At 40.2% G+C, this 26,531-nt stretch overlaps 1 pseudogene; it reads right to left on the minus strand.

Moving 5' to 3' along the window:
* The window catches only part of LOC148130829 (uncharacterized), a 66,342-nt pseudogene extending 56,656 nt beyond the window's left edge, over nt 1-9,686 (minus strand).
* Between the last annotated feature and the right edge of the window lie 16,845 nt (nt 9,687-26,531).

The following is a 26,531-nucleotide window of genomic DNA, read 5'->3' on the forward strand; positions in this document are numbered from 1 at the left end:
AAGGTTCCAAATATTCCAGTATCTTGTTGATGTTTTCATGGTTGTGGAAATCTGTAAGTTTTTTGTGGCAGAATCTGGGAGTAGGGTTGCCATTTTTCCCCAAGTGATTTATTTTGAATGGGATTTGTCCTCTGTGCCCTTTATTTGCATATCTTGAAAATGTTGGAAATTTCAAAACATTGTTCATAACATCATTGATATGTGAAATCTCAGAATTTGAAAACAACATTTAATACAGCACATAAAATGATCCAATTGAGATTGGCATATGTGGGCCTGATTGGGGTAGATTGCAGGGGTGATACACAGATATAATTTTATGTCATTTTATTCTATTTTACATGTTTAAGTATTAAATTATTTTATTTTATCCTATAACTATTGTATTTTGCTCTACTCTTATTTTAAATTGTTTCTATAGGATTTTATTGGTAACATGGGTTTGAACCTTGTATGTTAATCATAATCATAATCATAATCATAATAACAATAACAACAACAACAACAACTGGATATGGCTGACCAACAAAACACTGAAGAAAGTGTTTGATTAGTGATTTGTAACATGAAACCCAGCATAGTTATTGCATTTGCTGTGTACACTGTCATTTTTGTGTATAACAATAATAATGTGAAATCCCTTAATCATTATAAATTAATAATCTATACATGAATTGTCATCAATTGTAGAAAGCATCAGCTTACAAAATAATAAGGTGTTCCAGCATTGACTATATTAGATCCATTTTCCGATTAGGATTTCAGGTTTTAGATATTTTAGATTTTTAGATCATTCAACTGCTTTGCATTCTTCTTTGCTAAACATTATGGAACTTCCGTGTCTAGACTTGCTCTGCAAAGAGTTAATATTGTAGGAAAGAACATTAGGAGGAACTATTGCTTCAGAACAGAAGGCGCTCTAAGAACTCTATTTTCTCATTTTTCAATTCAAAAACTATTGAGTCACCACCATGTTTGAAAAAGGAAGCTAAAGACAAACCGTGCCACATTTTGTTTCTTATTTTTACACAGGAAGTTTATTACTTTTACATAAGCATCATCCAACGGTTTATACTTTTCTTGCAACTTCTTAAATATAAATTATGCTTTAACTCAAGCTAATTCCTAGCAATTTTATAGGCAGCTAGTTTGCCTTCTTAGATAAAGGTCATCCGATTGTCCATATTTTGCTTACAAGTCTTTAAAGTATAACTGCAGTGCCAGTTGACTCTTTGTAATGCCATTGACATAATAAGTGACTTTCTTGGCAACATTATGAAAATGATATATGAATGTTTTCTTCCAGACGGTTTTGTTGCCCTTGCAGTCTAGCCATCAAACCTAGGAGCTCATAATAGATCTCCATGGAAGTACTGGCCAATTCTGACCTTGTTTAGTTTTTAAGAGCAGCCCAGATCAGCAAGCTGTCATCACCCAGCTGGGCATTTTGACTATACTTTTTAGAAATACTCAGTATCAGAGCTTTTCTCTGAGGGAGGGGGGTCAAGGAGAGGCAAATGATAAAAAACATTGTCTAGCTGTCATAATATAAGCTGTTCCCCTTTTGTATATGCTTTGTGCCTTGGTGTATACATACCATATAAACTGCAATGCTGAGACACTGCCACAGCTTCTTGCAGTTATCTTTGCTAAATACAGTATGTATGTTCTTCACTGTGTACTTGCTAAAGCAAAATATGGAAGGTCACACATTAACATTTCTTTAACTCACATTGCTATTCAAAGAGGACACTGATTTTCTCTTTACTAACTTTTGAATGCATACCTTGACTTTGAAACGGATGTTTGCTTTATCTCTTGGGAGATGTCGGTAGATCAACTTAGTTATTAGTAGCTGAAAAGATGTAGCTTAGGAAGTCTGTTGTAGGAGCAAGTTAATCCTGTAAATATTAAACATGCCTCTGAAGGCCTTCTGGTGAGCCTAAAACTTAGGCTCATTCTCCCATCCACACTAGGGTGGAGCTGGCATAGCTAATTTCACCTTCAGAGGGTTTAAAAGAGAGAAAGGTTAACTGGGATGAAAAGCCTATATAGAGAAAAGGCCTACCTCCCTTTCTAGCAATACTAGCCAGGAAAACATTAAAAATCGTGTAGAATTGATAGCTTCACTCAAGGGGTAAAGAATAAAACTCTACTTGATAAAAGACTTAATGAAATACATTGGAGAATAAAGACCTCACCCGATACAATAGCTGCTTTTGAGTCTATGTAAGACTCTTTTGAGTCTTTAAATTATTGCTATCCACTTTGCTCTACCTTAATTGCCCTGTTAGTCCTTGAGTACAATCAAGAGCCTGAACATTTTAAAATGGAAAGAGGAGAGGGAAATGATTTTCATACTCTGGGGGAAAAAAAGCTTGAATATGAAACTGTTGACAAGATGGATTGTGTTTCTTTCCATTTCCCCCCTTAATATTAAAGGAACTTACAGCAACTCATTAAGTATTGATTAAGGAACAATAGGATAAAATGTTTAAAACTATCAAAAGTTTTTTCTTTATGTGTGCATGTGCGCACATAAGTACAGTGAACTGTTTCATTGCATATTAAAAGAGTTCTAATCCTGTATTCAATATCTATATTCAAAATCTTTGTGTGTATAAATTTTCTCAACCTTACCATTAAATGTTCACTTAATTCAAATCTTCTATGCTTTATTTAAGAACAGATTACATATTTATTCAGTTATTAAACCATAAACATTGATTGAATTTATACTTTCACTTCACACTAGAAACTAAGCACAACTTTTTAGTCATCTAAGCTTGATTCCTGCTAATCAAATGGATGTGCAGTTTTATAAAGGGAAATCAATCAATCAATCAATCTTTATTATGGCCACAGACCAGCTCCACAAACAAAAGCATTAAAAACAATAATAGTAAAAAACAAAAATAAAAAACAGACAGAATAATATATTGCAGTTGGTGGTAGATTATCAGTGGGTAGTTAAAGTTTGCCCAATTTTACAATACAGCATAGCAAAATTTGATCACATTTCAAAGAAACTACTTTGTACCAATCTGATAACAGTAGTTGCACATAAAATGATCGGTATTTGCCAGATATTTTGTTAGGTAAGGTGTTATAAATTGTGAGTCTTATAAAGGGTAATCTCTCTCTCTCTCTCTCTCTCTCTCTCTCACACACACACACACACACACAGACAGACAGACAGACAGACAGACAGACATAGACATAGACACCAGTTTCTGGGCAGAGCTTCAATAATCAGTCTGCATTCATTCATTCATTCATTCCATAAAATGTTGCTGTGGAATATCAGTGCATCTATTTCTTATCTGGGTACCTGATAGAAGTCGACTCCCATAATATCTCAACTTGGATACTTCTGCCAATTCTGGGAACTGAAGTCCACATTTCTAGAAAGTACCAGGCTAAAAACAGCAAATGTTCAGTGAATAAATAATCCTACATTTGTTCAGTGAATAAATGGTCCTACATCAACCTTCTTCAATCTGATGTTCTCAGGATATGTTGGAATTGCAACTTGCACAAATCCTAAAAATCCTGAAACATCTGGAATACTATCATTTGTTTCCTTATAAAGGCTCTAAATCCCCATGCTGGCTGGTCAATTCTGGGAATAGAAATTCACAAGTCTTAAAGTTGCCAATGTTGGACAACCCTGCTGTAAATTATGCATAAAATGTAGATTCCGCATTTTTAGAAAAATTATCCTTCTTTATTTTTTGCCAGTCATGTGTATCTTTAAGAGTGCTTGTGATCCTTGCCAGAAAAACTCATAAAAAGAAAAATATAAGCTCTAGCACCTATCTCTTAAATGCATTCAGTAGAAAACTTAACTTAATACAGAGCCAAAGCAAAGGAAGTTTTTCACAGCATGGGGTTATGAGTCCTCAAATCAGGGAATACAGATTTCATAAAACACAGATTTTGTAAGCTTTGCTGAGCTTGTCAATTCGTTCTGTGAACCCCACTTTTCTAACTCTTAAGGCTCTCCAGGTATCCAAAAAAACAACACAATCAGAAAGATAAAAGAGTTAAAGTAACTCACCATCATCATTTGACATAAAAGATCAAATGACTCCCAGTGCAAAGTGTATAGCAATTCCTTTTCATAATTGGGAGTATTTTTTTCCTTTAATTTGTTTATATGTTCTTGTTGCTTTGGGAAACATTATGCTTTCTAAAGTCCTGAGATCTAGAGAGGATTTTTTAAAGGTTTGAGAAAATCTACTACAGTACTAATGAAGGATTTTTAAAACACACGGTTCCTTCTATATCCCACATTGTGTAGAAACAGTTGAACTGTTTACATACCAGGTGTTTCATTTTCTTTGCAGGGTGTGCCTTAATCAGGAAATGGTAATGCTTAATGCTATCTCTACTATCTTTTTAACGTTTCGGCAGAATCTCATCTGCCATCATCAGGCTTCTGTATTGTGTTCGTCTGTGAGTCAGACTTTCACAGCCATTTCTGTTTTAAATTTGGGGCTAGCCTACTGCTGTGCCAGAATGGTTTTTTTCTTCATCCTGATTGGCTGGGAGTCTTGGTCTGTGTTTATTGGTCTTGGAGTTTGCTGTGTTCTGCTTGATTGGTGTTTCTAATATCTTCTGTCTGTTTTGTGGCTTTTTTTGTCTTGATTGGCTGGCAACATTGTGTTCCTGTATTGGAGGCTTTTAGTGCGGCTTGGCTCTGAATAAATGGATGGCTATCATCTATTAGGAAGCTAGGTTTCATCTGGGTGCCTGGTTGGGGTGTGTTTGAGCTGGAGGTATCAGGGGGAATCTGTTTGTGCCCAGCTGGAGGTATCAGGGGGATCTGTTTGTGACTTCAATGGCACCAAAACCCTAGCCACTGCAGAAAACCCCAGCCACAGAATTATCAGAGAAGCCATAGAGATTGAAAAAAGACCTGAAAGCATGAATAGAAGAGATGATTCCACCAGACTGTCAATTATTTGGAAGCCTGCACTCACAAACAAAAAAATCTCTACACCACAAGCCAGACAAACACCTAGGCACAAACAGATCCCCCCTGATACCTCCAGCTCAAACACACCCCAACCAGGCACCCAGATGAAACCTAGCTTCCTAATAGATGATAGCCATCCATTTACTCGGAGCCAAGCCGCACTAAAAGCCTCCAATACAGGAACACAATGTTGCCAGCCAATCAAGACAAAAAAAAGCCACAAAACAGACAGAAGATATTAGAAACACCAATCAAGCAGAACACAGCAAACTCCAAGACCAATAAACACAGACCAAGACTCCCAACCAATCAGGATGAAGAAAAAACCATACTGGCACAGCAGTAGGCTAGCCCCAAATTTAAAACTGAAACGGCTGTGAAAGTCTGACTCACAGATGAACAAAATACAGAAGCCTGATGATGGCAGATGAGATTCTGCCGAAACGTTGCTACAACTTTAAAAGCACAACTATAATGACGTGGGAAAATACCTGAACAAAGCTGAATACTATATATCTATATATATCTATCTATCTATCTATCTATCTATCTATCTATCTATCTATCTATCTATCTATCTATCTATCTATCTATCTATAGATAGATAGATAGATAGATAGATAGATATATGTTTTCTTAAGTTTTATAGATATATATAGATATAGATATATAGTATTCATATATATATATATATATATATATATATATATATATATATATATATATATATATATATATATATATATATATATATATATATATATATTTGAGTAAATGAATCTTATTAGGAGCCAGTCTATATTTGGATGACCGTTACTATGTGATAACATGAATAAACTGTTAGCCACACCTGCTGAATCCAAATCAGAATCCATAAATGTATTCAAATTTTCTTTTATGCTTGAATTAAGTACACTGCCATTGCTTCAGCTTTTAAAACTGAACATTGTTAGATCGGAGGTGGGTCGGGACGAATGAGGCGAGACCATTCTGTGAGTTCAGCTCTTTATTTGTAATAAGAACAGTCTGAAGAATACAAGCGCGGCAGCCCTTCATATAGGGCTGGCTCGCGGCTCGGCAGCCAATGGCAGCGCTTTGAATCTCCCGCGATCGGCACAGCCAATCGCGGTAGCTTCTAAGCGCTCCAATCATGGCCGGGTTGCCGACCAATCAGGTCTTTGTCCGTCGGGACAATCGGTTTCGAGGGTTTGGAGTATGCTAATACAGCACACCCCTCCCCTCTTGGTTTCGTCTGTCGGTGCGTCGTGACGTAGTCGCGCAGGTAGGCGGGCCTTCGTACCTACCTAGTTGACTTGCGCAGAATCAGTTCTTGTTTGGTTGTCGACCGGTTCGGAGGCCTCCTCTGTTGCTCTGGTTCCCAAGGATGGAACCGCCTGGAAGGTCGGGCTGGGCCTTTCTTGGTAGCTCCCTCCCGGTCTACCCGGGCTGGTTGAGCTGCCGTCTTGGCTGTTCCTGCGGGAGCTTTCCGGGCTGGTTGAGCTGGCCCAGCTACTCCTTCCTGGTGATGTTCCTGGGGTTGCTTGTTCGGTTGGACCCTCGTTTGCTGGTGAGTAGGACTGGTTTATTTGTGGGTTTTTGTTCCAGGTGGGGTTTGTTCAGCTTGCGCTAGGGGTTCCCTTTTTCATTAACGCTTTCCGTTCCCCCTTCTAGTTTCTTGGTCGGGTGTATGGTTGTTAGCTATTCCAGACCTTAGCTGGTTAATGTGCCGTTTCAGTGTTTCCGTCGGTTGTTTCTAGGCGGTATGATATGGGCCCGGTTATTTGGGTGATCGTTGCTGGTATCCATAGTGGTTCCCCCGACAGGTTTTTTGCGTATACGGCATCCCCTATGATAAATTGTCTGTGTTTGCTGGAGGATCCCGGGGTTTGTCGGGGGTGTATGTGGGGTGCATTCTATCTAACGTTGAGCGTAGTTTCCTGCCCATCATTAGTTCCGCTGGGCTTCTGTTTGTGGTGGCACTTGGCGTGATGTGTTGGATGAAGAGCAGTTTATTAATTTTGTCCTGTATATTGGTTGTTTCTATTTTCTGAATGGCCTTTTTGTGTATTGTACCATGCGTTCCGCTTGTCCGTTCGCCGCCCGGGTTTGCGGCGCGGTTAGTGCATGGCGTATGCCCAGGCCTGCCAGAAATTGTTCAAATGCTAGTGCGGTGAACTGGGGCCCGTTGTCCGACACTATTACGTCCGGCAGGCCGTGTGTGGCAAAAGTTTGCCCAGTTTTCCGCTTCTGTCGTGGTTGATTTCATGGTGCTTACCTCCAACCAGTTGGAGTAAGCATCCACTGTGATGAGATACATATGCCCTTTGGTTGGCCCGCTTGAAGTCTATGTGAATCCGAGACCACGGTCCTCTTGGTGTTTCCCATTCATGTATTGGGGCGGCGGGAGGACTGGGTCTGGACTCTTGGCATTGATTGCACCAGGTTTCAATCTGTTTGTCCATGCCTGGCCACCATACATAGCTTCTGGCCAGGCTTTTCATCTTGACCATCCCTGGGTGCCCCTCATGCAGCATTCCCAATACCCTTTCTTGCAATGCCTCTGGAATTACTACTCTGTCCCCCAAAGTATACAGCCCCTTTCGGTAAAAGTTCGGTTTGCCTGTTTCTGAAGGGTCTGAATAGTTCGATCCTTGTCCCCTTCCGGCCATCCCTTTCCAACCCAGCTTAGGACTCGCGCCCAGCCGCTTGTCTTTATTTGTTTCTCTGGCAATGTCTGGCGCAGTCACTAGTGGGTTGGGCATTGTCTCTATTTGGAATACCTCCGTCGTGGGAGCCGGGTCGTCTTCGAGGTCGGGCAAGGGTGAAGCGGCTCAGGCGTCTGCGTGGGTGATGTCCTTCCCGGGTCGGTGAATCAGCTGGTAGTTGTATGCTGACAGGAACTCAGACCACCTTGTCATTCTTGGTGATAGAATGTTCGGTGTGGCCTTATTTCCTGCCAGGATCCCCAGCAATGGCTTGTGGTCCGTAATGATTGTAAAAGTCCTACCGTAAAGGTATTCGTGGAATTTCTTGCGCGCGGCGATGACCGCTAGGGCCTCCTTGTCGAGCTGGCTGTAGTTCGCTCCGGTTTTGAAAGTGTCCTTGATGAGAAGGCGATGGGTGCTTCCCTTCCGTCTGGTAGCTGGTGGCTGAGGATGGCGCCCGATTCCAAAAGCGCGTCGTCGCACGTTACCGTTAATGGCAGAGTCTCGCTGTACTGGATTAGTACCGCGTCAGATGTTAGCAGTTTCTTTGTGTTGTTGAAAGCGCTCTCCTCCCGTGCTCCCCAGGTCTAGGTGGCTGTTTTATCTAACAGCCTATGCAGCAGTTCCGCCATGGTCGCCTTTTGGGGTAGGAAGACATTGTAAAAGTTTAACAGTCCCAAGAAAGCCTGCAGTTCCGTTTTGCTTTTGGGTCGTGGCGCTTCCCTTATGGCTCTCAGTTTCTTTTCTGTGGGGTGGATGCCATGTTTGTCTAGGAGGTACCCAAGGAACTCGACCCTTTCAGCCCTTAGCTGGCACTTCCCTTTTTGACTTTGAGTCCCGAGTCTCTGAATTTCTTCAGTACCTCCCTCAACCGGTTTTCTAGTTGCTTTTCATTTTCGCGGCCACCAAGGCGTCGTCAAAGTAGGGCACCACCCCTCTATGCCCTGGAGGAGTCTTTCCATGAGGCTTTGGAAGACCCCGGGTGCCACGCTGACTCGAACTGGAGCCGGTTGCAACGAAAAGCCCCCGGTGCGTTACGATGGTCTGGGCTTCGGCGGTTGTGGCGTCGACCGGTAGTTGCTGATAGGCTTGTGCCAGGTCGAGCTTTGCAAAGACCCGGCCTCCCCTCAGTGAGTGCAGAAGGTGTTGCACAACTGGGACGGGGTATGCGCTTTGTTGGAGCGCGTGGTTGAGGGTGGCCTTATAGTCCCCACAAATTCTCACGGACCCATCTGGCTTGATGGGGGTGACTATTGGGGTCTCCCACCTGGCATGGTCAATTGGCTCCAGTACCCCTTGTGCGATGAGCTTATCTTGCTGCTCATCGATTTTGGGCTTGAGGGCAAATGGCACCGTCTGGGCTTAAGGCGGATTGGTGCGATGGTCGGGTCAATATTGAAAGATATAGGGGACCCCGGTACTTGCCTAGGCTGTCATCGAAGACTTCCGGAAGTCCTCCACGAGTGCCGCTTCCCAGTCCGACTCTGCGGTGTTGTTGATTCCGGTTACTTCATTGCCTAGCGACGCGAACCACTGTAGTCCCAATAGGCTCGGCCGGTCCCGGTCAATGATGGTCAGGGTAGTACTTGGTGTGGTTCTTGAATGTGACTTTAAAATCTGCCAACTACAGGGATACGGTTTAAAATCTGCCAACTACAGGGATACGGTTTCCCTGGTAGTCTTTGAGGGTTAGTGCTTGATCTTCCAGTTCCTTTCGGCGGATTGAGGGGACCAGTCGCTTGATGGTGTGCCATGAGACCATGGAGAGGGAGGACCCAGAGTCCACCTCCATGTCGCATGGCTGGTCTTCTATTCCCACCGTGACGTATACCTTCCTGGCGTCTCTTGTTGAGGAATGGCCACGATGATGGTCTGGTGCATTTCCTCCCTTTGCCTTGCTTTGTTGAGCCGCCTGTTCCGACCTTCTTGGCTCCAACGGCTCTCTGACTGTCGGTCTCTGTGGCTGTTGGGGGTGTTTTCTTGTCTGTGCGGGCTGCCATCTCGGCGCCGCGGGCTGTAGCGTCTTCTATTTCTGCACACTTTGGCGATGTGCCCTCGTTTGTCGCACTGCCGGCAAACGGCATCTAAGAACCGGCAGTCCGATCGGGGTGATCGCCTCCGCAGCCAGCGCACTGTAACCTCGACTTGCGACCTTGGTTTTCCCGATGCCCTCGGGCCGCTTGCAACGGTGGATCTCCTCCTCGTCGTCCTCGGTTCCCGAGAAGGAGTCTATGTCACCGTGGTGTGTGGTGGCGTCCGGGGTCATTCTCGGGTCACTTCTCGGTGTTTGGTGCCGTCTCGCTGGTCGCTGCTCGGGCGTGATGCTCGATTGTCGCATCCGAGCCGCCGATTTCTTGGCTGCTTCTGCCGCGGATATGTCGGTCAGGGCGTCGGCAAGGGAGATGTCGCCCTTTGCCATGATGCGGCTCTGGAGGATAGGGTCTCAGAGCCCCAGGACGATGCGATCTCGCAGGGCCTCGTCCAGGTCGGGCGAACTCGCATAGGCCGCCCAAATCTTGTAGGGCCGCTATGAAGTCGCCAAGCCCTTCGCCATCGCGCTGGTCCCACCTGTAGAATTCGTGCCGACGGATGAGGATGGGCACGACGGGGCGTAGTGGCTTCTCAGTAGGGGTTCGAGTTCGCTCCATTCCATGGTTTTAACGTCCTCAGGCTTGGCCAAGGCTTTGGCCATCTTAAATACGGTCAGCCCGCAGTGTGCGAGGAAGACGGCCCGCTTCTTGTGACCGTTGGCATCTTTAAGATTGCTACACTCGAGGAACATCTGGAACCTATCGGTATAGGATTCCCAGTCCTCGGTAGCGGGATTGAAGGGTGCGTGTGGCGAGTTGACGCCGGCCATGCTGCTTGCCGCTGTGTGCTGCTCCGCCACGTGCTGGGTGGTCTCTTTGTCTCACAATCCCATCCTCGTCGCCAGTGTTAGATCGGAGGTGGGTCGGGACGAATGAGACACGAGACCATTCTGTGAGTTCAGCTCTTTATTTGTAATAAGAACAGTCTGAAGAATACAAGCGCGGCAGCCCATATAGGGCTGGCTCGCGGCTCGGCGGAGTAATGGCAGCGCTTTGAATCTCCCGCGATCGGCACAGCCAATCGCGGTAGCTTCTAAGCGCTCCAATCACGGCCGGGTTGCCGACCAATCAGGTCTTTGTCCGTCAGGACCAATCGGTTTCGAGGGTTTGGAGTATGCTAATACAGCACAAACATGTTCCCAAGTATCATTATGTGGCACATACTAGATCTATATGCATTATTTAGGAGAGGAACTGGATAGTGAACTTTAGTTGATTTCCAAGGTCTGCTAGACTAGTGAGTCTATTTATGTAGAGAATTTTAATAAAGTGTTTACATGATAGGAAGAGAAAAGGCCTATTGCTGCAATATTCATATCAAATAATATGAATTTTCTCAAACATTATTGCATTTCAGCTAAATCCCAAGGCTCTAGCAAGATAAAGGTTGGTTCCTAGTCGGAATAATAGTGTAACTAGTCCTAATAACTCGACAGCTATGTTATTAATTTTTATTTATTTACAATGCTTGTATTGACTGCCTCATAATGCAGTGTTTTGGAGGGAAGGAGGGATAGAGGGAGTCATTATCTATGGTGATTCATTGTCTGAGATGATTCCTCAAGTCATTCAGGTCATGGTTTTCCCGAAGGTGGGTTATTATTGTTGTTTTCCAAAGGACAACTGGACTTAACTTTGTTTTTCCTTGAAGACATTTCACTTCTCATGCAAGAAGCAGAACTGAAGAAGCTTCTTGGATAAGAAGCAAAACTTCTTCAAGGAAAGACAGAGATAGTCCAGTTGCCTTTTGAAAAAAAAAAAAAAAAAGCACCTTCATATCTGCCCTTCCATTCCAGTAACATTACTGGCAGCTCTCTAGTCATTCACCCATAAAAATAAAGTGGTAAAGAGAGATTAAAAAAAATGGGGGTGAAGAGACAGACAGAGATATCACCATTCTTAGGGAATGAAAAAAATGTATAGAAAAGACAGACTTTTAAAACTCAAAATTAAAGGGTGAATACCATCACTCCACCTCCCATTCCTGCTTCATTATGTGCGTAAGACGCTCTCATGCAACGGAATACTGTAGTATATTGGGAAAGCAAAATAGAGAAAAAGTTGCTTGCATAATCCATCTCTCCAGCTGACTTAGCAAACAGTGGAAGCCCTGAGCAAAATTTAATCAGGAGTAATAATTGGACTCCTTTCCATTAGACTTCAGATATAAAGGATTAGATTTCAGAGATGTGTGATTTAACATTTTTTGAAAAAAAATACATATTTGGTTAATCAGAAAATGTCACATTATCTCTCCCTTTAGAGAATATTTTTAACAGTCTTAGTCAATATTAAAAGCTTAGGGTGTTGTTGTTTTTTAAAGACAATCAGGTGAACTTGAGATATAACTGAAATGACAGGTTTGTTTGTTCCTTCTATGTATTTTTGTTGTCTAAAGTTTTTCTTTCCTTTGTTTTTGTGTATGGTAAATTGTTTATTTTTATTGTATATTATTTTATGTGTCTGTTTGAAAATGATATTTGGTGTTGGGGGGGGGAAGTAAAAAATAAATGTAGGACTAGGATTACTTTTTCTTCCCTTGTGAATAAAGTGATATGCATTTCAAGCCATTTTCTTGTAACAAAACTGAATAGTGTTTTGTGTATTGTGCTCACCAAATTGCATCCCCAATCTCTGTTATTTTAATAGTCCTTGGCAGGAAATATAATCTGGCTACTTTCCAGTCAATTCTCAGCAAGGAATTTATTTCCCACCGTACAATCTCTCAGTAGACCTAATAGACTTACATTCATGGCAAAATCTCAGATACCAAACTATCAGCTGGAAGAGGTTCATAGCTTCCCCATCAATGATTTCAGAAGAGATGAGTCCTTGGTAGTGGGAAGATTGTCTTTGTTCAATTTTGGGCAAAAGTCAACTCTCCTAAGTCAATTAAGCCATTTCCCTTTGTCACTTAAAGAAGAGTAAAATTCATGTTCCTCTTGCTCTTTTCATTTGATTGTTTTACCCTGCCTTTATTATTTTCACAAACAACTCAAGATGGCAAAAATATCTAACACACCTTCCTCTTCCTACTTTCTCCACAAAAACAGCCTTGTGAAGTGAGGGGTTGACTGGGCCAACCTTGGGTTGGAGAGGGTGATTGGGCCAAGGTCACCCAGCTGGTTTTCATGGGAATAAGGTTGGAATTAGGTGGGAATAGAATTCAAGGTCTCCCAATTTCTAGCCTAATGACTTAACCACCAGACCAAGCTGGCTCCTTTATTTCCCTCAACCACGTCAATTGCTGTGCCATCACATTTTTTTGGGGGGTGGGGGGAGAGAAAGTAGGAGAAGGAGCAGTCTATGCATTGGTCAGCAGTGGTGGGATTCAAATTTTTTACTACCGGTTGTTTGGGTGTGGCTTGGTGGGCATGGCTTGGTGGGCATGGCAGGGGAAGAATACTGTAAAATCTCCATTCCCTCCCCACTCCTGGGGGAAGGTTACTGCAAAATCCCATTCCCTCCCCACCCCACTAACCTGCTTTCCAGCTCCATTCTCCTGCGCAGGGCAACAAAAGAAGACCCAGCCGATCAGCTGGGACTCGGGAAGCAGAGAATAGATGGGGGTGGGGCCAGTCAGATATGGTATTTGTTGGTTCTCTGGACTACTCAAAATTTCCACTACTGGTTCTCCAGAACTGGTCAGAACCAGCTGAATACCACCTCTGGATAACAGGTAGCTTAGACAACAAACATCTCAGAAGAAACCATTCCTTGGACCATAAAGAAAAAGGGGAGAAAATTTCTTTCAAACTTGCAAGATTGAAGTAGTCTTATATCCCTTTGAAGTATATTTGTGTGCCTTTGAAGTAGTCCACCCAAGAAGCACCAACCAGAAGTACCAACACTACTTTTATTAAAATAACAGAATCTTTAAAATATGAAAGCACATCATCTTCTCCCTTGCCTTGGTGGTCCTAAAAACTAGGGGTTGTCCCTTCTGAGCCATTAGCTGGGCCTCCATTGATTCATACCCCCCCCCCACCTTTTCTCTCTTTCTCTCTATGTGTGTATTTCTCTGTGTCTTACTTTGTCTTTCTGTCATCAACTGTTTATTTTTCTCCTATATATTTATTCTGCTCTCTGTCCATGTGTCTTCTCATATCCACCACACTTTTTTCTTGCATCATTATTTCTGTCTTTTTCTGTGATTGAAGACTACATTCCCAACTTTTCATGATTGACCCAGAAAATTGAAGATACAACTCAACTTCATGAAATAATTATATCAATGATACTGGTTAAGAAATCTTCAAAGCTTCTGCTGACACCCTGCTCTGCTTTAGATGTACTAAAAGAAAATATTTTGCTGCCAGTAACTTGTTTCTTGTCTAAATGAACTGAAATCGCAGTTTCCGCATTTCTAGAGAGGGCACCATCCATTTTGTAAGTTCACAGGATAAGCAACACAATGACCAAACAAATGTTAAAAAGGGCTCTGGATGAATGTAAATGAATTAATGAATGCTCTATGTGAACATAGAGAAGAATGGCTTTCTATCCACCCATTCAATTGCACAACATTGTGATAACTTTTGGTGAGAAAGAGAAATAATTGGAACTTAAGTATCTCTTGTGATCCTATCTTAGCTAATAATACTTTAAACATACAACACCATTTGCCAGCTTGTTCTGCATAGTTAGACATCTCTATACACTTGTTTGAGGGATTAAAAGCAAAGTGTTCTATGAGTTTTATTCTTGATGGATGTCCATGCTTTTTTTCCCAACAATTTTACTTGGCTAGACTATAGCCCTGGTAAACTCTCTTCCAAGTTCTACCCCAGGCTCATTCTTGTTTGGGTTCTCAAGGATAGCCATGTTTGAGAAGATGCTACAACCTGCTTTATACACTTTCAGGTGTGGATATTTAATGGATTATTATATATATTTTTGGGAATGAAGTATTTCAATGAGGACAAATGATTCCAATGATGTGGTAATTATATTTCAATTATACCAGACTACAGTCAGCTCTGAAATTGTGAGCATTTGAGGACTTAAAGAATAAGATGCAATGTGAAGGAAACAATGTTCGGATGTGTCACAGCTAAATCAAAAATAGATATTTTATTTATATTTTCATTCACCAGAGTCAATGATTAAGCTAATTGAAGCCATTAATTCAACTGATTTTTTTCCACACTGAATCCAATGTCTATTTAAAAGACGAACAGCTAATGTTGCTATCAAATACTGGAGAGCATCAGGAACAGAAGAAAACATTAAAAAGACAAATCTATATTGTCCACTTAGAATCACAGATTTTAAAATGGCCATTTCAGATACTGAGTCCAACATCAAGCAAAATACAATGTAAAGCAATCCTCTGAAACTAATGCCTTTGCTTGAAGACATTCAGTGAAAACAAGCATATCACCTCTTCTGGTAATACATTGCTAATGGCTTTCCTTTTTCCTCTATCCAGTTGCTCATCACTCACACATGCCTAGGTTGTTCACTATAACTCACAAATGGTCTTATCAGCATATACAATCTTGCTGACAAGACATTAAATGTCTATCATCAGGTATACTGTGCATCATAAAATATATCTTTCTCTCAGAGATACCTAATAATAGGTGATGGTTTGTCAATGTCCCTCAAGGGTTTCTTGGTAAATTCAAACATTTTTCCTTCAGGTATATGAAGGCACAAGGAGAAAAATCCTTGATATCCATTGTACCTTCAGTAAGACAGTTGATCTGATACATGTATGTCACCAACCATCTGGTGGTATTGGCTAATGTATCTGTTGTTCTTTAATTGCATTGAAATCATTTGGACCAATGGATGCCACATTATAGCAGCATAATTTAATTTGGAGCTTTTCATTATACTTACGTTACCCTTCGGAATTGGATCACAGCCATAGAATCACCCAGGAGTGGCCAGCTATACATCTCCTGGACTGCTAAATACACACCTTTGCAGAGTAGAATGCCTGTTCTTTTGCAGAAGACAATTCTACCATGGCCTTTTTTGGCCAATACCTCTGTCAGCTTCAAAATAATAAACATATCTTTTTTCCTTCATAAGCTTTTCAACCACATTCTAACTATAGCTTTTTAAATCTTTATTAATAACTTGGCATGAATTATGCACACTCATCCTACTGTTAAAATGTTGTGGAATCCTATCCAGATTTACATAGTACAAATAATGTGTAAAAAAAATTCCAGTGAATTCATTCGAAGAAAAAAAAAAACATGTGACAACAGTAAGTGTTTTAAAGTTTATATCTGCAAGCCAAAATGTTTCTCTGCTTCCAAGAGTTTCTTTTTAAAGCATGTAATAACCCGACATTTCTAGGGATTTATTTATTGCAAGCTTTCACCATTAATGGGGGATAGGCACTGTAAAATAAATAAATAAAGTATTTATAGCTGATATTGTAAATGTCAAGTATTCTGTTATGCTAACTTTGTCTAGGATTCTTTTCAGAGACTATTAGAATGATTGGGGTAAAGGATGTTTATTAACAACTCCACAGGATGTATTCACCTTTTACAGTTATTTATGGAACCCATTATGTCTTACTTGTTGCTAAAATTAAGAAAAAGGTTTGGCCATGATCCAGCCAACATTTAATACATCTCAGTCATTTGAAAGAATATTAAGCATGTTCCTCTTTCATTGACATGGGTATATGGCACCTAAATATGATACATTGGACTGGATTCTGTACTTCTTGTACAATATTTAGCAGCATTCATGTCCACATCACATGTTGAACTTCAGCCTACAGCACAGAAAATATTTAACCTTAATTTTTAAACTACTCACTATACTTGTGCCATTACTGTACATGATGTACTCAAAATATAAGATATCACTATCAATTTCTAGGTGGTAAAAGCACCATTTATTTATGGGTAGACTAAAGTCTACCTGATTTTGAGCGGAATCCGGAGAAAACTTTCCATGAGCCACGGTGGTGCAGTGGTTAGAGTGCAGTATCTGCTGACTGCCAGCTGACTGCAATTTGGCAGTTCAAATCTCACCAGGCTCAACGTCAGCCTTCCATCCTTCTGAGGTGGGTAAAATGGGAACCCAAATTGTTGGGGGCAATAGGCTGACTCTGTAAAACCACTTAGAGAAGGCTGTAAAGCCCTGTGAAGCAGTATATAAGTCTAAGTGCTATTCCTATTGCTATCAAAGTGTAATCTGAAAAAAGTAGGTTGATCAAAACAAAAATGTAATTCATTTGATTATAATAACAGTAGTTAATGTGCTTGATCTCAAGTGTTTCTAAATACATATCTAGTACAAACATACATATTCTTATTTGGTTACAAAGCAAAGTTACAGTTCCATTTGAGCTCTAAATTTATTATTACCTTTATTGTCAGAGTACAGCATGTGTGCAATGAGATTTGAAGTCAAGGATGAATCAATTTTGTTCTGAACAATAGAAGGCAAATAATAATCTGTATTTCCAGTAATTGCATGAATGAGACTATCTGACAGGTAAAGTACAATATTGTCAAGAGTTAAGAAAAAAATCTGTTCTTGCCTTTCCCTGTTTTACAGGAAGTCCTTGACGTACAACCAAAATTGAGCCCAAAATTCCCATTGCTAAACAAGGCAATTATTAAATGAGTTTACAATTATTTTTACTACATATATTAAGTGAGTCATTGCAGTAGTTAAGTGAATCATGCTGCCGGTAAGTGAATCTGGCTTCACCCATTGATTTTGCTTGATGGAAACCAATTGGAAAGGTTTTAAATGGTAATCACATGATCCTGGAACAGTGTCACAAGTACATATTAGTTCCCAAGCACTCAAATTTAGATCATGTGACTATGGGGATACTGCAACGGTCATAAATATAATATAATTCTTTATTGGCCAAGTGTGATTGGACACACAAGGAATTTGTCTTGTTGCAAATACTCTCAGTGTACATAAAAGAAGAGATACATTCGTCAAGAGTCAAGAATCATAAGGTACAACACTTAGTAATAGTCATAGGGTACAATAAGCAATCAAATCATACTAGGAAACAGTCAATATAAATCATAAGGATACAAGTGACAAAGTTATAGTCAACAAGTGGGGGATGGGCGATAAGGAGTGATGAGGAGGTTAATAGTAATAGTAGTGCAGACTTTGTAAATAGTTGGACAGTGTTGATGGAATTATTTGTTTAGCAGAGTGATGGCGTTCAGGGGGAAAAACCTGTCCTTGTGTCTAGTTGTTCTGGTGTGCAGTGCTCTATAGCATCGTTTTGAGGGTAGGAGTTGAAACAGTTTATGTCCGGGATGTGAGGGGTCTGTAAATATTTTCACAGCCCTCTTTTTGACTCATGCAGTATACAGGTCCTCGATGGAAGGCAGGTTGCTACTAATTGTTTTTTTCTGCAGTCCTAATTACTCTCTGAAGTCTGTGTCTGTCCTGCTGGGTTGCAGAACCAAACCAGACAGTTATAGAGGTGCAGATGACATGAAAACAATGATAAGCTTACTTTTTTTCAGCGTTGTTGTAACTACGAACATTACTAAATGAATGATTGTATGTTGAGGACTATCTGTCTTCACCTTTTGAAGCAAATGAGTTCCACCCCCTTTTAAACTAACCCCTGGCTTTCTCGGTTCATGGTTTGATGTTATGTAAATAGACTAGGGAGAAAAAGAGAAATCCCAAGTGCCATTGAAAAAAAAAAAAAACCAACAGTAACCCCCCTCCCCATTTATTGGCACTTGGAATCCCTAATTTAATTCATTTGTTGAATTAGATCATCATATGTTGCCTGGACCACAACTGAGGTCCGAAAATGTATAAGAGATATTGAAAGATGGCTTCAACAGTAAGAGCATGCACCACAGTGCAATATTTTTACTACTGTAGAAAAGCAAAGTACCCTGACAAACTTGTAAGTTCTTGTACTGTCGGCTTTTTTTCTTATGCTCCAGTCATTTCTGCCTTGTGGAATTATTACAATATTAGGCAGGCTTGGGGAGGTATGACAAAATACTGTATCTGTTAGTTCAGGAAAAGCTGTGCCTAAAGCTGTGCCTAAAGAGTGGCAAACATCCACTCTTTGCTTACATCCATCTTGAGAACTACAGTGCATTTTAAGGATCTTTCCTTATGACAAGGTTTGCTTATTTATGTGTATGCTTGTTGGATTTATATTCTGCCTTCCTTTCAGTAACTCATGGTCATAGACATAATATAGACGTAATATAGATGGGAAGTGTTAATACCGCTTTATAATGGCTTGGTAAGGCCACACTTGGAACACTGCATCCAGTTTTGGTCACCACAATGTAAAAAAAGATGTTGAGACTCTAGAAAGAGTGCAGCAAAGAGCAACAAAGATGATTAGGGGACTGGAGGCTAAAACATATAAAGAATGGTTGTTGGAATTGGGTATGTCTAGTTTGATGAAAAGAAGAACTAGGGGTGACATGATAGCAGGTTTCCAATATTTAAGAGGTTGTTAAGAAACAAATCAAGGAGAGAAGCAACCTAGAACTAAGAAGAAATTTTCTGACAGTTAGAACAATTAATCAGTGGAACAACTTGCCTCCAAAAGTTGTAAATGCTCCAACACTGGAAGTTTTCAAGGAGGGATTGGATAACCATTTGTTTGAAGTGGTATAGGATTTCCTACATAGGCATAGGCATGGAATTGGACTAGAAGACCTCCAGGATCCATTCCAGCTCTGTTATTCCTATTCTATTCTATTCTATTCTATTCTATTCTATTCTATTCTATTCTATTCTATTCCAGTCTTTTCTCCAGTTTTCCCCTACTTCAACAGAAATATGTGATAGGATGGGTTGAGAGAGGGTGATTGCTGTAAAATCATCCAGTTAGCTGCCATTGTTATTAGTGGACTAGAGCCTGTGTTTTCCACTCCTGCTTCAACAATGGTAAACACCACAAATATTGTCTACCTGTGCTTGACTTGGCAGAATAATATCAGCATGAAATTGAAATTCCCTTCACTAATCTCAAGTTACTGCTAGTTGTAGGAAAATAAAGGGGAGCAACATGTTGAAGAGTCCTAATTATTCCTTCATTTCTGCACAAAAGAAGCTTTTAATAAATTTACTGATTTGAAGTATCACCAATAAGATGAAGGAGAGTTGCTCTCTTTCCTTTCAGAATTTGTCTTGTTTGATGAAGGCTAAAGAGAGGATAGCAAGCTTGAGGAAGAAGGTCTTCAATTTGAAAATTACCGTATTTGCCGGTGTATAAGACCTTAAAAAAAAAAAATGGAGGTAACACTTTCATTCAAAAAGTCTTCCAGTATCTGGAGTCACTCAGACATATTGAAGTGAGGCAGGAGAGTAAGTGAAATTTGAAATGATCCAGCTACCGTTTTCTTCCCCTCCCGCCCGAAGGCCATTATCTCCACGTCAAAACGAACGAGGGAGGCAAAGAAGCCAAACACGCTAAAAGGATCTCTTTATTTTCCTACACCAGGTCACACCTACTTTTCCGCATTCAAAGGACAACCTCTCCTCACCACCACCACACACACACACCCCAATACCCGCAAACAATGTTCTGGGCATTAATCACCATTGCTACATTAACCTGGTAAATTTATACCCTGCCTCCCCCAGTGTTGCTTTGACAGCAGGATTTCACACAGCGGGGCGCTCGCTCGCTCTCTTCTCCGCTCTCCCACCGTTCGCACATGTTGGAAGCACCGTAAAACCTGATAACCCACCCGGGGCTCCCCATCCTTAACCTACAGCCGCCCGCATGCAAAACCTCGTGCAAAAGAAAAAAAGAAAAAGAAAAGTACGCCGCACGTGAGGATCTTCGAATCCTCTCCTCCCCACACCGCTAAGGAAGGAAGAGGGGAAAGATTGCGCAGCGCGTGGCGAGTGACACCCACCACACACACACACACACACACACACACACACACCGCTCCCCCCAGCCTCCCTCCCGGCTGCAACTCAAGCTCGAAGTGGGAGTCGAGTCCTCCCGGCGTATAAGACGCCCCCCACTTGGAGGCATGTTTTTCAGGGCAAAAAGTCGTCTTATACGCCGGCAAATACGGTACTTTGAAAAAAAATGAAAAACTAAAATTTCTAGTTTCAAGGGAAATGGAAAATGTTTGTTGTATATTTTCGAAAAGTAAAGTGCCAATATTTACTTTAAAAAAGATAAACATTTCAGCAATCTCTTTTGTATAGACATGTGAATTATTATAATAGCATGTTACCAAGATCCTTGTTTAAGATAGTAAACTAGTTTCTGGAACCATTACATCCTGGATAATGTAGGTTGTATGATGTTTAATTTGGGCTAGCAGACAAATTATTTTTGAATCTGAAAGTAACATCACACATCAAAATGTCATAAATTTTAAAGGATATTTCCTCTGTGCAAGTAGAAATATCAATGGATGTTTCTAGAAGCCAAAGATGCACCACAGTGATGTTATGCTACAGTATCTTGACCCACACTTTGTCCCCTGTGGTGCTTGTTTCACAATATTACATGTGACTATATCAAGGGCAGAGTTTCTATCCTGACACACATATACATTTGGTCAATTTGACAAAATCCAGGTGCTGTAGTTGTTCCCAATAGGCACCTGACCCCTAGCCTATAATAATTTCATTTAGACTTATATACCACTTCAAATTGTTCTTACAGCCCTCTCTTAAGTGGTTTACAGAGTCAGCATATTGCCCCCAACAATCTAGGTCCTCATTTTACTGACCTCGGAAGAATGGAAGGCTGAGTCAACCTTGAGCCTAGTGAGATTCGAACTGCCAAATTGCAGTCAGTTGGCAGTCAGCAGAAGTAGCCTGCAGTACTGCACTCTAACCACTGCGCCACCACAGCTCTAGCAGAATTAAGCTTGCTTCTGCCTAAAATATATATTCCCTGTACATAGAATATATAAAAAATAAATATGTTTAAAAATATAATATATTTAAAAAAGAAACTTCTAGCTGGCAAGGAAAGAGTGATGCCATGCAACAGGGAGAAGGCAAGATCTACAATACCATGTAAGATCAGTTGCAGTGAAGCAAAGGCAATTTTACAAAAGCATTTTAGGTTTTGCCCTGTCTACTGTTTCTCTTTTGGGAAGCTGCCAGGTGTAACAAGGACTGTTGATGGAGAGAGAAACACTGAGAATAAGCTCTCAGTGCAATTGATGGCAGCTAATGAAAACTGATGCTCTCTCATTTCATGATTCAGCAGTGCTTAGAGAGGATGTGGCTATATGCACCAAAAGCATTCTCCCTAAAGCACTCCACATGCTCTAATGATTTAGGTCATTGAAATCTGAATGCCACTTTTTCTGTTGCTTTTTTTTCACAGTAATTTGCAATAGACAACCACTCGAGTATGCAATCATCCCCCCCCGCCCCCGCAAAAGTGAAAGAAACTAAGTAATTCCTCCCAAACACCTATTTCCTAGCTAAGTTGTTTCCAAGTTCTCTAAAACAACATCATGGATGAAGGTATCAAAAGAAGAGAAGGAGAAAGGCAGAGGAGAGTCGGAGATGAATGTCCTCACCCTTCTTTGAAACGCAACCCTATATTCAAACTTTGAATACATTCTCCATTTTTCCCAGCTTCACTTTGAGACATAAAACACCACCAAAGGGCTGTAGCATTTTGCAAAGCTATATGGAGAAATAGAATATGTTCAATAGGATTGCTTCTGAGTAAACATATACTGGGTTGTGTGAACTGTCAATAACAGTCTTAATCAGTGGTGGGATTCAAAAATTTTTTACTACCAGTTCTGTGGGCATGGCTTGGTGGGCGTGGCATGGCTTGGTGGGCGTGGTTTGGTGGGCATGGTGTGGCTTGGTGGGTGTGGCTCGGTGGGTGTGGCAGGGGAAGGTTACTGCAAAATCCCATTCACTCCCCACTCCACTAACCTGCTTTCCAGCTCTGTTCTCCTGTGCAGGGCAACAAAAGAAGACCCAGCCGATCAGCTGAGACTCGGGAGGCAGAGAATAGATGGGGTGAGGCCAGTCAGAGATGGCATTTGACAATTCTCCAAACTACTCAAAATTTCCGCTACCGGTTCTCCAGAATTTGTCAGAACCTGCTGAATACCACCTCTGGCCATTTTTCCCTTGCACTACTGTGAAGCACAGGAGGTCCTGATAAGCATTTATAATTGTGTTAATATTTATATGCTATTTACTAGAGCAAAAAAAAAAGTCATTTCATTAGAAAGTTATCATCTAAATCATGGATGGTAAGTTCTGGAATTCTGGATAGTTTAGTACTGGTGTCAGGATGAGAAGTTCCTTATCCACAAAATAAATATATAAAACTTTGGTACATATTGGTTGGGGAAAAAATGCCTGTAGGTTTGGTAGAAGAAGATGGTAGGAGATACAGCTACAGGATGACTTCAATTGAAGGCCCTTCATGAATCTCAGTTGATGTTTGTTTCAATGCTATTTTTTCTCCAAAAGGGAATTAACTTACTTTTTATATGTATAAGTTCCCAAATTATTTGAATTATTTGAATGATAAAGCGCAGATGCTTTTGCGATGCAAGTAGTCTTTGTCTTGCAACTATTCACTTTCAAAGTTACCTTTCAAAGTTACGATAGCACTGAAAAATGTGACTTGTGACTATTTTCCACACTCAATGTCCATTGCACTGTCCCCATGGTCCAATGATCAAAATTTGGACACTTGACCACTGACTGGTATTTATGATGGCTGCAGTGTCCTGTGATCGTGTGATCCCCTATTTTATCCCCTTCCGACAAGCAAAATCAACAGAGAAGCAAGATTCACACTTAATCATGTGTCTAACTGAACAACTATAGAGATTCACTTAACAAATGTGGCAAGAAAAGTCATAACATGAGACAAAACTCACTTAAGACTGCCTCACTTAGCAACAGAAATTTTGAGCTCGATTGTGGTCATAAATCAAGAACTACCTGTATTTTGCCACTTTGGAAACATCCCAAATGACTAAGACATGATTGTGAAAGCATCATCTTCATATGATTTAATCTGATTTCAATGTGGATCTAGCTACTGAGTCCTTATGCAAATAGGCACAGCGGTTTTATTCACCAATGAGATGCACTGAGCAAGTTTAACTCTGTAGGTGGCATTTTAACCAACTCAAGAATGTTGTGACTGAAAAGAGTGATGCATATTCTAACTTCCCAAAAATTAACTTCAAACACTTCACTGATTACATGCTTCCTACTTCAACTGCTTTTATTTCAAAGGCCAAGACTACTCTAAATTAAATATAGTGAAATTTACAGGACAGCCAAAGCAAAGTGATCTAAGAAGCTATCGGGAGCCTGACAATGTTCTATATGATTACACGTGCAACAAATAGTGACTAGAGTTGAAAAAAATAAATGGGTAGAAATCATCAATAGTCATAACATTGTGACACTTGCTGTAGCATAGCAATGGTGGTTAGAATGCAGTATTGCAGGCTAATTCTGCCAACTGGTAGCAGTTCAGTCTTGACTGGCTCAAGGTTGACTCAGCTTTCTATCCTTCTGAAGTCAGTAAAATGAGGGCTCAGATTGTTGGAGCAATATGTTGACTTTGTAAACCTTTTAGAGAGAGCTGTAAACCACTATGAAGTAGTATATATGTCTAACTGTACTTTGCTAAAATATTCCTTGACCTATTCAAGTAAGGTGGTTTCTATGTATTCACTATTCTCTGAAATTTCTCAAGAAACATTAGACTGAGATAGTCCTTTGTAGAAGAGGAAAATATGCCTCTAGGGGTATAACCTGAAGAAGAAGAGGAGGAGGAGGAGGAGGAGGAGGAGGAGGAGGAGGAGGAGGAGGAGGAGGAGGAGGAGGAGGAGGAGGAGGAGGAGGAGGAGGAGGAGGAGGAGAAGAAGAAGAAGAAGAAGAAGAAGAAGAAGAAGAAGAAGAAGAAGAAGAAGAAGAAGAAGAAGAAGAAGAAGAAGAAGAAGAAGAAGAAGAAGAAGAAGAAGAAGAAGAAGAAGAAGAAGAAGAAGAAGAAGAAGAAGAAGAAATGAGAACTTAACCACTTTTAGTTACAAAAATCTTTCTTAATGGTGGGCAGTCAAGTTCTATTAACTGCACTGAGTAAAATCTTACAACAACAAAAATGAAAGGAAGATTTTCATATTTCCACTGAATTCTTTAAAAGAAATAAAACCAATTAATTGAATCATTTAGTTACAATAAATAGACTGAAATTTATTAGATCTAGTCAAGGTTATAAAAATTAACTGCAAGGATATTGATTAGTCATGTATTCAGAAGTATTAAATAAAATTAATTTAATAAAAGCATGGATATAAGTAACCTATTATATTTAATCATTTAAAATGCTTGAATAATGTGAAACATTATCCAGTTGGAAGCTTTCCTAATGAAACTTTGCAATCGACACTGGTCAAAAATGAAAATCCAGACTGAAAGAAACAAAATAGATCCATTAGATTTTCATCATGGCTCTTAGTGGCTCCTCTGAGTTTAGTTGCCAAGTGGGTAGATGATCCCCCACTTCAATAGCTAGCATACCATAACTTTTCTAACCAAAAACATTTAACAGTTTTTGCCAAGCTGAGGCATTTGTAAAGACAAATAAATCTGATTAACTAAGTACCTCATTTAAAAACAAACCAGGTTACTTTTGTAGAGTTGTTAGCAGCAATATTACTCGGATTTCATCTCTCTTTTTCCTCAGAGGAAAAAAACTTATCTACAGGCTCAACCACTTTGTTCTATGTCTAAATAACAGTAACATATCTACTGTAGTAGGTCATTCGCATAAAGCAAAAAATTTGTCATGGGACTTTTATACATATTCAAATTGTGGCTGTAGAATCTGATTGCAACAAAGCCAGATAATAATACAGTGAAGTCTCTCGCAGTCTTCAGAACAATAATATAGATCACACTCATCAACTTTAATTTTAAATTGGGTCAGATTATTTGTCTAAAGCAGAGTAAAAACTGAAAATCTCTCTTGTTTGAAGTACCCCAAATCACATAATTTTGGTACATTAAATAGCCAATTATAGTACCAACAGCAGTTTTCCATCTTCCCAGGAAGCAAGAAGTCAATAATAATGCCAATTCCTAATAATTTTACTGTGTTTTTCATGATACCTACAATTAGCTGTTGAAATTCAGATAAATTATCATCAGGAGTGATGAAATTATTATTTTAGCAGGTACAGTGTTTTATCTTTCAAATGGTATGAAGGGTGGGACATTTTTAGCAGAGCTCTTTAAAGACTGGTCTAAATTCTGCCTTGTAAATGTGTTTCACAAACATTCACATATTCTTGCACTTATCAGTTACATTATGTATTATTGCATTGTTTTAAAGAATGCAGCCCGGAAAATCTGACATAGATTCTGGATGTTTCTGTTCATCCAGATGTTTTGTTTATATGTGGGATGGTTTTGTATACTGTTCCACATATAAACTTTTTCTACACAACTTTCAAAGGCACACAGTATTTTATGCATTTTTATACAAATTCCTCGAATATGTATTGACTGTTCTCATTGATATTTATTTTATTCTCATTGATATTTACATTTACAAAATAATAGAGTTGGGAGGGTCCTTGGAGGTCTTCTAGTCTAACCCTCTGCTCAGGCAGGAAGACTCTAAACCATTTCAGACAAGGGGCTGTCCAGTCTCTTCTTAAAAGTCTCCAATGATGGAGCATCCAAAACTTCTTCTTTTTTAAAATATTTTTTTATTAGACAAACACAAAAAAGAATAAAAGAATGTTAAAAACGAAGAACGTGGTGCAATCC

Source organism: Notechis scutatus, chromosome 4 (genome assembly GCF_049901735.1).
Source record: "Notechis scutatus isolate UNSWTSFEM ecotype Mainland chromosome 4, rNotScu1.2, whole genome shotgun sequence".
NCBI lineage: Eukaryota > Metazoa > Chordata > Lepidosauria > Squamata > Elapidae > Notechis > Notechis scutatus.